Source organism: Apodemus sylvaticus, chromosome 11, assembly GCF_947179515.1.
Source record: "Apodemus sylvaticus chromosome 11, mApoSyl1.1, whole genome shotgun sequence".
Classification (NCBI taxonomy): domain Eukaryota; kingdom Metazoa; phylum Chordata; class Mammalia; order Rodentia; family Muridae; genus Apodemus; species Apodemus sylvaticus.
Window position 1 is genome coordinate 15250581 of NC_067482.1, and position 12882 is coordinate 15263462.

The 12882-nt window shown below is 44.3% G+C and overlaps 1 non-coding gene across 1 annotated transcript; it reads left to right on the top strand.

Moving 5' to 3' along the window:
• The first annotated feature begins 5226 nt into the window (after positions 1–5226).
• Positions 5227–5345, top strand: LOC127696965 (5S ribosomal RNA). The gene has a single exon (XR_007980386.1). It is a non-coding gene; the product is annotated as a 5S ribosomal RNA (ribosomal RNA).
• The last annotated feature ends 7537 nt before the right edge of the window (positions 5346–12882 follow it).

Sequence of the window (12882 nt, forward strand, 5' to 3'; positions counted from 1 at the left end):
AATTAAATGTTGTCCTTTATAAGACTTGCCATGATCATGGTGTCTGTTCATAGCAGCAAAACTAAAACAATCTTCCTGCAGGTCCCCCAAGAATGGGAGTGGGGCTTTCCCTCTGTTGCCTGCCTGTGGATCCTGTTCCTATAACTGGACTGCCTTGTTTGGCCTCAGTGGGAGAGATGTGCCAGAGTGAGTTGATACCAGGCACTATCTCATGTGCCTCTATTGCTAAACTTGAGCTGGTGATTAAGTCGATGATTAATTTCTTGTACAACCCTTTGCCCTCAGTTTCCTGATATTATGTAATAAGAAATTGTTAATGAGTAGAAGTGCGTTCTGTAGATTTAAAGTAGAAATGACTGGTTTTATATAGAAGTTTATGTTTGTGATGCTCTTAAAGATTTTTTTTTAAGATTACATTTAACCACAAATTTCAGCCTGTAAGAGAGATTGGCTGAGAAAAATACCTTGCTTGCTTACACCTGGCAGACCTATAGCAAGTTGCTTACATTTAAATGTACATGGGCTCTTGGGAATAATTTTTTAATCCTTAATACGTAAAACATTTGCTCATGTGAGGGTATTGGGAAACACCTCTTTTCTTAGTATACTCATTGCAACCTTTCACTCAAAGGCAATAGACTGTAAATACATAGTTTTTGTACTGCTTGAGAGATAGTGCTGGGACATATAAACTGTGGGAGAAAAAAGTATTGGAGATTTGCTCCACCCATCAAATGTGAGTGTGCGTATGTATGTATGTATGTATGTATAAGTGTGAAGTTGGTTGAAGCTTTCTTCCTCTCTCTGTGTGTGTGTGTGTGTGTGTGTGTGTGTGTGTGTGAGAGAGAGAGAGAGAGAGAGAGAGAGAGAGAGAGAGAGAGAGAGAGATTGATTGTGTATGATTCTGTAGTGGCTATTCCTAGTTGTCAACTTGACCATATCTAGAATGAACTATAATCCAGCAGTGATTCTAATCTGGAGACTGAGAGATACAAGTTTCTGACCTAGATCTTGGCATGGAGATCTTGAGCATAGTAGCTACGGATTAAGACTGGGCGAGTTCTGAGTTTAAGGTGATCTGGAATTAAAGGTGTGGTGGCACACACTTTTAATCTGGGCCTCACCCTCTGCTGGAGACCTACATAAGGATATTGGAAGAAGATAACTCTTTGATTGCTTGCCTCATGGGACTGAGAAACTGCTAGATCCTTGGACTTCCACCTACAGCTGCTGCTGACCATTGTTGGTGAGTTTGACTACAGACTGTGTCATCGACAAATTCCCTAACTATAGAGACTACATATATGTCCTGTGACTCTAAAGAACCCTAATATTGATACCTCAATCCTTCTTGCCAGCCCCAAGGAGTATTTTGTGGGCAACAGATTGCTTCTTGCTAACCCCAGAGAATCAACCTTTGCTTCCTCAGAGAAAAGTCAGCTGAGTGATCAGCTACCAAGTCTTTTCCCAGCCCCAGTTCACTCTGGAAGTCAAAGGTGTCCTTTGACAGTCAAAAATGTCAACTTTTTACATTTGGAATCAATTATAAGCAACCTTTTCTCTCCCAGGCCCAATCCAAGAAGTATGTTCACCATTCATCTGTAAGTCTCCCTGTACTGGCTGGTTTTGTGTGTCAACTTTACACAGGCTGGAGTTATCAGAGAAAGGAGCTTCAGTTGGGGAAGTTCCTCTATGAGATCCAGCTGTGGGGCATTTTCTTAGTTAGTGATCAAGTGGGGAGGGCCCCTTGTGGGAGGTACCATCTTTGGACTGCTGTTCTTGGGCTCTATAAGAGAGCAGGCTGAGCAAGCCAGGGGAAGCAAGCCAGTAAGGAACATCTCTCCATGGCCTCTGCATCAGTTTCTGCTTCCAACCCTGCTTGAGTTCCAGTCCCGACTTCCTTTAGTGATGAACAGCAATGCAGAAGTGTAAGCTCAATAAACCGTTTCCTCCCCAACTTGCTTCTTGGTCATGATGTTTGTGCAGGAATAGAAACCCTGACTAAGACAGTCCCAAAGCAGAGGTCAGTAGTTATCACCTTTCATAGCTGGCTTTTGTGCCACTTCCAGCTCAGGCTCTTCTACTTCTTCTTGTTCTTGGTCTCTGCAGAGCAGCAAACACTCTCACTTCTTCCCCATACATCCCAAACATCATGGTGCTCATTCTGTATACCGAGAACTCGAAGTTTCTACCTCCTATGGGTAACAGATGAAGTGTCAGTGGACAACAGATGACCTTCCATGGAGTCAGCTCTTCCCTTCTCCTAACTGGTCTAGGCAGTGTTTGATTTTCTAGATACTGAGTGTCTAACAAGACCTCATAGTGCCAGGCAATGGCTCTTTCTGAGCTGTCTCCATAGCCCTCTGACTTGACTTCATTAATTTACTCTTGACCTGGCACTACTAGTACCTGTGAAAGAGACAAAGGCAGGCTCCACCCACTGTGCCTACATCCTTTCTATTCCTCCACTCTACTCTGAACTGTACCTTTTCATCAGAGAGAAGCAGTAGTCAAGGCTTCTATTGTCTTCTAAGCTGATGCTACTGAAAACTTCTGATCTACCTCTGCTCTCATACTGCCAGACCCAGTGGATCATTTTCCTGAATCCTAGTGTCCTCCACTTGATGTTACAAGGGTCATGCTTACCTGAGTTGAACCATGTGTGTCAATAGGAAATATAGTCCATACAGCATAGCCTGAAATATTTCCTTCTGGAGTCTTACATCAGAGTACCCCAGGAGGGTAGAGAGAAGCCCAAGACTTCCATTGGAGTCTTCACATTAGTGAATTTGTCAGTGAAGGCCTCCTCCAACAGTTCTGGGAGGATCTCCATGACCAGTTTCTCTAGAGAAAAGACAACCAAAGTCTCATCCTTCAGTGCCTTCTTCCTTATGAGCTCCAGGAATGTGGGTGGGCCATGAACTACCATCCTAATGGATCCTGGGGAAACATCCAAGAAAGGACATCCAAGGAAACATTAATTCACACAAAACCAAATTAGTGTCCAAGAAGCATCACTAAAAGCTTACAATCTGATTAAGTTACTAAACATATTCTTTCAGACATGGTGGTTCTGACCTCTAATCCTAGAATAGTTTGGGTGGGTGATGAACCAGAATATAGGCAGTTCCAGACCAGCCATGGTATTGGAGAACACCTAAATAAATCCAAACATTTAAAAGCAAACACAAGCAAACAAAAAGTATGCCCCAATCCTGGCAGCAAATGCCTATCATCCCAGCACTCAGGCGGCAAAGATATGGATTTTTTGCTTTCTAGCCTGTTCCACAAACATGTTCCAGACCACATAGAACCTTGTGTTAAGTTTTAAAACACACACACATTCACATACAACCACACATCCATACACATACACCACATGGTCTTAAGGATTCTATTGCTGTGGTGAAAGGTCATAACCAAAGGCAAGGGAGAAAAGGATTTATTTGGCCTACACTTCCACATTGTAGCCAATCATTAAAGGAAGCTAGGACAGAAAAAGAGGGAGGGAAAACTCAAAGTGAGGGCTGATACAGAGGCCATGGAAAATTATTAATTACTGCCTTGATCTCTGTAGCATGCATTATTATAGAAAATAGGACCACCAGCCCAGGGACAGCATCAACAAAAAAGGGACTAGACTATCCTCATCAATCACTAAGAAAATTCTCTATTGGCTTTCCTACAGCTTATGAAGGCTTTTTCTAAACAGGGGTCTGTCCTCTCAGATGACATTAGCATGTGTCAGCTGACATAAAATTATCCAGTACAACTGATCCCTGTCAACTTGACACAGAACAATTTTTGAGGTATAATCCTTCCTTTTTGGGTTGTGGGATGCGTGGGATTCATTACCCCGATCTCAAGGCAATAAATGCCAGAAATTTAAAACACGAATAACTAAGAGTTTCACAGTCTTTACAAATTCAAGCACATTGAATGTATAGTCTCTTAAAAATATCCAGTCTCCCCCCAAGTCACCTGCCTGCATGATCTCTCTGGGTCACACCTAGGAACAGTGAGTTGTACCCTGTCCATTGAGCTCCATTTTCCAGCCAATGGCTCTGCCTCCATTTCTTCAGGACTCTCAGCATCTTGGGTATTCAGCTAGATTCCTACCCAAGGCCTCTTCCCTTCCAGGTCTCCTTAGGCCACACACAGCAGGGCAAATTGCACCTTCTATCTTGTACTCCATTGGCTGGCTCACAAATCTGCCTACTTTTCAGGAGGCTTGCTGGCATCAGAGACATTCAGATAGCTAAAGGTCAGCATAAGGAGGCAATTGACCAGAGCCAGGGTAATGTGGCACCTCCAAGTCCCAGATATACTATTACCATAAGCTCTGGATATCATAATGGAACTGAAGCATGAGAAAGTGGCCCTAAATCCAATTTTATGAAGATGGTAGGTCATTTTAAGGAAATCAATTTATCATTTATTGAGGAAATCAATAAATCCCTTAAAAAACCCATAGAAAAATGTAATAAAACAAGTGAAGGAAATGAATAAAACTGGTCAAGACTTGAAAATAGAAGTAGAAGCAGTAAAGAAAATAAAAACCAAGACAACCCCAGAGATGAAAAATCTAGGTAAGAGAACAGACACAAGCATCTGTAACATAATACAAGAAATGGAAAAGTGAAGATCAGGTGGCCAAGATACAATTGAAGAATTTGCTACATTGGTAGATGAAAATGTTAAATCAAAAGAGGTTCCCATACAAAACATCCAGGAAATTTGGTACACTATGAAAAGACCAAACCTAAGAATAATAGAAGAGGATGATTCCCAGCTCAAAGGCCCAGAAAATATTTAACAAAATCATAAAAGAAAAAAAATGTCCTAACCTAAACATAGAGTTGCTTATAAACATACAAGAAGCCTGAAAAACACGAAGTAGATTTGACCAAAACAAAAAAATCCTCCTATCACATAATTAAACACTAAATGTAACATATAAAAAACTATATTAAAAACTGCCAGAGCTGGGCGATGGTGGTGCACACCTGTGATGCCAGCACTCTGGGAGGCAGAGGCAGGCAGAGCTCTGAGTTCGAGGCCAGCCTGGTCTATAGAGTGAGTTCCAAGACAGACAGGGCTATACAGAGAAACCCTGTCTCAAAAAAAAAAAAAAAACAAAAAACAAAAAACAACAAAACAAAACAAAACAGCTGCCAGAGGAAAAGACCAAGTGATATATAAAGGGGACCTATTATAATTACACTAGCCTATGGCCATACCCCCCTGAACGCACCTGATCTCATCTGAACTTATTAGCTAAGCAGGCTTGGGCCTGATTAGTACTTGGATGGGAGACCACCTGGGAATACCATGTGCTGTAGGCTTTGCTGGGCAGTAGTGGCTCACGCCTTTAATCCCAGCACTTGGGAGGCAGAGGCAGGCAGATTTCTGAGTTTGAGACCAGCCTGGTCTACAGAGAGAGTTCCAGGACAGCCAGGGCTACACAGAGAAACCCTATCTCGAAAAACCAATAAATAAATAAATAAATAAATAAATAAATAAATAAATAAATAAATAAACCCAACTTCTCAAAAGAAGACTTTCAATACAGAAGATCCTTGGCTCTTGCAGGATAGACCTCAAATGGACAGCCCAGACTACTCTAACTAGGTTAAATTCTACATTACCTTAGATGGAGAAAACAAGACTTTCCATGACAAAACAATATTTAAACAATATCCATCCTCAAATTCAGCCTTACAGAAGATAACTCCAACCCAAGCAGGTTAACCCAAGAAAACACACTAAATAAAATAATTCCACACCAGCAAATCCAAAAACAGGGACACACACAAACCCCACCAACATCAAAACAGGAACTTAGAGGAATTATCAATAATTGGTCATCAATATCTCTCTGTATCAATGGACTTAATTTTCCCGTAAAAAGACACAAACTAACAGAATGGATGTGAAGACCCTTCATTTTGCTTCATACAAGAAACAAACCTCAACATCAAGGAGACATTATTTAGGAGTAAAGGGCTGGAAAAGGTTTTTCCAAGTCAGCAGATCAAGAAATAAATGAAACCATCCTAATATGCTACAGATTTTCAATGAAAATTTCAAAGGGCACTTCAGAGTAAAAAAAAAAAACAAATCCACTTTGCTGAAGTTGTTTATCAGCTGTAGGAGCTCTCTAGTGGAGTTTTTTGTGTCACTTAGGTAGACTATCATGTCGTCTGCAAATAATGATAGTTTGACTTGCTCCTTTCCAATTTGTATCCCTTTGATCTCCTTATGTTGTCGAATTGCCCGAGCTAGTACCTCAAGTACAATATTGAAAAGATAAGGAGAAAGGGGGCAGCCTTGTCTGGTCCCTGATTTCAGTGGGATTGCTTCAAGTTTCTCTCCATTTAGTTTGATGCTGGCTACTGGTTTGCTGTATATTGCTTTTACTATGTTTAGGTATGGGCCTTGAATTCCTGTTCTCTCCAAGACTTTAAGCATGAAAGGATGCTGAATTTTGTCAAATGCTTTTTCAGCATCCAATGAAATGACCATGTGGTTTTGTTCTTTGAGTTTGTTTATGTAGTGGATTGTATTGATGGATTTCCGTATGTTGAACCAACCCTGCATTAGAAGGGCAACAGCTCATGCTGGCTAGAATGTGGACCAAGGGGAGCACTCTTCCTTTGCTGCTTGGAATGTAAACTTGTACAGTCTGGAAATCAATTTAGTGTTCTCTCAAATAACTGGAAGTAATTCTCAGAACTGATTACATCACTACTGGTCATATACTCAAATTGATGCTCCACCATACCACAAAGACAGTGTTTTTACTATGTTCATTATTTTATTGGAAATAGCCAGAAACTTAAAACAACCCAAGTGTCCCTCAACTGAAGAGTGGATAATGAATATATGGCACATTTACAATACTACTCAGCTATTAAAAACCATGGCATCATGAAATTTGCAGGCAAAATCCAGATCCAGAAAGACAAATGTGGCATGTACTCATAAGTGAATATTAGCCACAAAGTACAGCATAACCATGCTATCCATAGACCAAGAAACTAACAAGGAAGGCCTGTCAAGAGGATGCTTGAATCTTAAAAAGGGTAAAAATACACATCAGGGGTGGATGGATGGAGAGAAAAGTGTGTGAGAGAAATTCTGGATGGTAATGAGAGAGAGAGAGAGAGAGAGAGAGAGAGAGAGAGAGAGAGAGAGAGAGAGGAAGAAGGAGGAGGAGGAAGAGAAGGAGGAGGAGTAGAAGATGGAGAAGAGAGTGATGGGAGAGAGGGTGAAGGGGGAGAGGGTGAAGGGGGAGAGGGAAGGGGAGAGGGAAGGGGGAGAGGGAAGGGGGAGAGGGAAGGGGGAGAGGGAAGGGGGAGAGGGAAGGGGGGAGAGGGAAGGGGGGAGAGGGAAGGGGGGAGAGGGAAGGGGGGAGAGGGAAGGGGGGAGAGGGAAGGGGGGAGAGGGAAGGGGGGAGAGGGAAGGGGGGAGAGGGAAGGGGGGAGAGGGAAGGGGGCAGAGAGGGGGCAGAGAGGGGGCAGATGGGGCAGAGAGGGGAGAGGGAGCCGAGGGGGGAGAGGGAGCCGAGGGGGGAGAGGGAGCCGAGGGGGGAGAGGGAGCAGAGGGGGGAGAGGGGGGAGAGTGAGGGGAAGAGGGAAAGAGGGGAAGAGAGTAAGAGGGTGAGAGGGGGAGAGGGGGAGAGAGGGAGAGGGGGAGAGGGAGAAAGGGAGAGGGGGAGAGGAAAAGAGGGGGAGAGGGGGAAGGGGGAGAGGGGAGAGGGGGAGAGGGGGAGAGGGGGAGGGGGAGGGGGGAGAGGGGGAGGGGGGGGAGAGGGGGAAGAGGGGGAGGGGGAAGGGAGAGTGAGGGAAGGGGGAAAGGGGGGAGAGGGATGGGGGGAGAGGGGAGAGAGGGAGAGGGGAGAGAGGGAGAGGGGAGAGAGGGAGAGGGGAGAGAGGGAGAGGGAGAGGGGAGAGAGGGAGAGGGGAGAGAAGGAGAGGGAGAGAAGGGAGAGAGGGGGAAGTGGGGGGAGTGGGGGGAGTGGGGGGAGAGGGGGAGAGGGGGAGAGAGGGAGAGGGGGAGAGGGAAGAGAGGGGGTAGTGAGGGGAGAGGGTGGAGAGGGGGGAGGGGGGAGAGAGAGGAAGAGGGGGAGAGGGAGGCAGAGGGGAGAGAGGGGGAGGGGGGACAGGGGGAGGGGGGAAGAGGGGGAAGAGGGGGAGAGGGGGAGAGGGGGGAGAGAGAGGGGAGAGGCAGTGGGGGGAGACAGTGGGGGGAAGGGGGAGGGGAGAGAGGGAGGAGAGGGAGAGCGAGAGGGATAGGGAGAGGTGGATTCTGTGTCTGGAGAATCTGAGATGAGCTAGAAACCCAGGACAATGGGAACTACCAGGAATCTACAAGAGTGACCCTAGCTATGACTTTTTGCAATAGGACATATGGAACATGAACCACTCACCTCCTGTAATTAGGCAAGATGTCTGACGGAGACAACAACCCAGCCACAAACCTTTGACTCACACATTTTCCTGCCTATAAATATGTGTGGATTAAAATGTAGAAGAAATTGAGGCAATGGCTAACCAATAGCTGGCACAATGTGAGACCCATGGCTTGAGAAAGACATCACCCTTGATGTTATATTAACGATATGCTGCTATACTTACAGACAGGAGCCTAGCATACATGTCATCTGAGAGGCTTCACCCAGCAGCTGATGGAAACCGATGCAGAGACCCACAGCAAAACTTTAGGAAGTGCTTGGAGAATCTGTGGAAGAGGGAGAGGAAGTATTGAAGAATCATATTAGTCAAGGATACAAGAAAACATACAGAATCTTCCAACCTAGGCCCATAGGAGCTCACTGAGACTGAGTTCCCAGAGTGCATCCATGGGATAGACTTAGGCTCCCTACACAGATGTAACAGATATGCACCTTGGTCTTCCCATTGGACTTCTAATAGCAGGACTAGGGGCTGTCTGCTGCCTGCCTTTGGATCCCTATTCCCTAACTGGGCTGCCTTGTCTAGCCTCAATAAAAAAAGATGCACCTAGTCAACTGTAACTTGATATATCAAGGCATATCCTTGGGAGGCTTCCACTTCTCTGAGAGAAATGAAGGGGAGTGGAGGGAAGGGAGGTGAGAGGGAGTGTCTGGGAGGAGAGGGAGGGGAAGCTGCATTCTGGATGTAAAATAAATTAATAAATTATTGGAAATCATCCAGTCCTCCTACTGGGTTCCCTTGTACAACCTTGATAGGGGGTCCTTTGCCTTGCCTTGTTTTGTTCTTTCTGGCTGTCATCTCTTGGAGACCTGCTTTTCTCTGAAGAGAAAACAAAGGGGGATTGGATCCAAGGAGGAGGGGACATGTGTTGCTAGGAGGAGTGGATGAAGGGGAAACTGTGCTTGGGATGTATCATATATATTAGAGAATAATATTTTTAACAAGATATACAATCTCTTTTCAAATCCAAAATCTCCTTCAAAGTTCAAAGTCTCTCATTCTGAGCTCCCATAAAAATCAAATTTAAATTAAATTCTTGCTTCAAGAGGAGAGGACCATGGCACAGTCACAACCAGATTAGAGCAAACACAAACTGCAATAGTGTAAAGAACTCAAATGTCCAATGTCTGGAATCTACACCCTCTCTTCTGGGCTCCCCCAAAGGGCTTGGGTCGCTTCTCTGCTCTGCCCTGTACAGCATACAGAGCTTGTCTTCTAGGCTCAGGCTGGCTCCACTCCATACCTGCTGTTCTTGTTACTCATGCCAAGGTACCACATCTCCAAGTGCTGGGGTTTCTCTACTGGGTAGCACTTTCACCCATAGCCTTCCTAGTCTCCAGGACTCCCGCACTGCTCTCCAGTGCCCAGCGTCAGCTGCCCTCCCCTTAGTACCTGCAAAACCAGCACCACCTGCGTGACTCTTTCACTAGTAAGTTCAGCTGCCAACTTTGGAACACAGCTTCTTTGGATTCTGAGAGAACACTTTCCAGGTGACTTCACTTCAATAATGCTGGTATCTTAATTTGTCTCAGCTGATTCTTCAGCCCCAGATGACCTGTATTGATATTGCAGGAAAGCAAAGGTTTCACTTTACTTGTTCTGGTAACTTGTTAATCAGAGCTGATCCTCTAAAACTACAATCTGAACCATGAAGTCTTAACTCAAATGGCTCAGTAGAGTCTGGGCTTCCCTGTGGAGCATCACAAGCTACTCCATCATGTACTGCTCTTGATGATGCTCTTATCTTCCAACATCCTATAGAACACCCCACTGTGCTCTCACTCAATGGCTTTCCTGGCCCACATTTCGAAAGTCTTTCCACAATCCTTTGCAAAACCTGATCAGGTCTGACATTGCAACAGCCCACTATGCTGGTTTATATCCTGGGGATGTTTTGCCATGATGAACCAGGTCCACCAGCCCAGGGGCAGAACTACCCACAATGGGCTGGCTGATCCACCCCGTTAATCACTAATTATGAAAATACTCCACAGGCTTGCCTATAGCCCAGTCTTATGGAGGCATTTTCTCAATTTATATTCCCTCCTCTCAGGTGACTCTGTCCAGTGTCAGGTTGTCACAAAACTATCACACACTCTCACACACACTCTCACACACACTCTCACACACACTCTCACACACACTCTCACACACACTCACACACACTCTCACACACACTCTCACACAAACTCTCACACACACTCACACTCATTCACATTCACTCACACACACACACAAACACACTCACACACACTCACACACTCACACAAACACACTCACACAAATTTCAATCCAGTAGGGTTTTCTCTCATATTAGCAAAAGAGAAAAAGCCCTCTTCAAAACATTTTAAGGTATTTTTCTTTATATCTCTGTCACCCATGAGAACTTCATTTTTCTTTAATGAGTCTATATTCCATGAATGCTATCAAAAGTAAATGAAATAAAAGTTTAAACGGAGATGCTGGAGATGTATTGAGTTTCTTGAAGGCTTGCCTAGCATGCTTTGAGCAGTCTCCATTACCACACTCTGTTAAGAGGTCACAGCGCTTGGACATTGTGTCCCACCACTTAGGAGTTAGAGGCAGAAGGTCTCTGCTGCTCAGACTCATATATATATATATATATTTCTAGGGTAACCTGGATTATAGAAGACCATGTTTAAGTTTAGCCAAACAAGCAAACTAACCAAACAAGAAAATTAGCCTGAAACACCAAAATGAAACATCAGAGAATGTTTGAAGAACAGCCTGTAATATCAGCACCTGGGACCTGAGGCTGGGTTTGGTGACACATGCCAATGACCCAAGGAGTCAAGGAATGTCCCATTCAGGAGACAAGGACAGGATGATTGCAGATTCCAGCCAGCCTGGGTTACATGGCCAGTTCCAGGCCAGTCTGGGCAACATAGCAAAATGCTGTCCCAAAAATTAAAAGTTACAAAACCAATCTCTAATCTGCAAATCTGGAGTCAGAAATTACAGTGCCCTGTGCCACCTTGGGTCTAATGTCCTCCGCAGAGAGTAGCTGGGTGGACTGGGGAATGCAGGTGTGTAACTTACCTGAGGTGATGATGTTTCTATTCCACACAGGGACAGGCAGAAATCCTAGGTTCTAGAACTCTGAAAGTTTTCCCTGAAGCCTCTGGTGCTTTTAGCCACTTTCCTCCTCACTCCTCCCCTTTGCTGTCCCAGCTCCACCCACAAGCTACAATTTGATTCGATGGGAAGGAGTAAATCTCACAAAGCCCCACCTCTAGTTAAAAAATAGCAGTTAACTAAGGACTGCTGAGAGAGGGAGAATTAATGCAAAAGCCTGTGCCTCCTAATTGCTGTGCAGTTCCAGGTGGTTGGACCTGAAAACACATATACACAATAAAGAGTAAATAAGACTCAGCAGGTTTTATTTATGTATCAGGTATCTATACACACACTCATGTGTCTTGTGTCTATGTGTAATTGTGTGTGTGTGTGTGTGTGTGTATGCATGTGTGTGTATTTGTAACAAAGAAATAGAAGCAGTGCATTTGAAGTGGAGGAGGAAAGGGTTGGCGTGAGATAAAGGAAATGGTATAAATAGATTTTAATTTAAAACATTAAAAAGTAAAAAAAAAATGGGGGATAAGTAAATAACTTTACAATTAAGAGCACTGTCTGCTCTTTCAGGTTACCATACTTGGGTTCTCAGGACCCCCTTCAGGTAGCTCACAACCCCCTGTAACTCTAGATATAGAAGGATTCATCACCTTCTTCTTGCCTCCCTTGGGACTCCCATTCACACACAGATACAAATGTTTAATTAAACATTTTTTTTTTCGAGACAGGGTTTCTCCGTATAGCCCTGGCTCTTCTGGAACTCACTGTAGATCAGACTGGCCTTGAACTCAGAAATATGCCTGCCCCTGCCTTCCAAATGCTAGGATTAAAGGAGTACACCACCTCTGCCCAGCTTTAATTAAATGTTTTATTTTATTTTTTAGATTTATTTTTTATTAATTCTTTTCTTTTTTATTAGATATTTGCTTTATTTACATTTCAAATGTTAACCCCTTTCAGAGTTACCACTCCTAAAACTTCCTATCCCATCCCCCTTCCTCCTGCTCACTTCTACACCCAACTTCCTAACTTGCATTCCACTATTCTGGGGAATTGAGCCTTCACAAGACCAATGGCCTCTCCTCTCACTGATGTCTGAAATGGTCATCTTCTGCTACATATGCAGCTGGAGCCATAGGACCTTCCACGTGTAGTCTGGTTCGTGGTTTAGTCCTTGGGAGCTCTGGAGGTACTGGCTGGTACATATTATTGTTCCTCCTGTAGAGCTGCAAACCTCTTCAGCTCCTTGGGTCCTCTCTCTAGCCACTCCATTGGGGATCCTATTCTCATTCTACTGGTTGGCTGTGAGCCA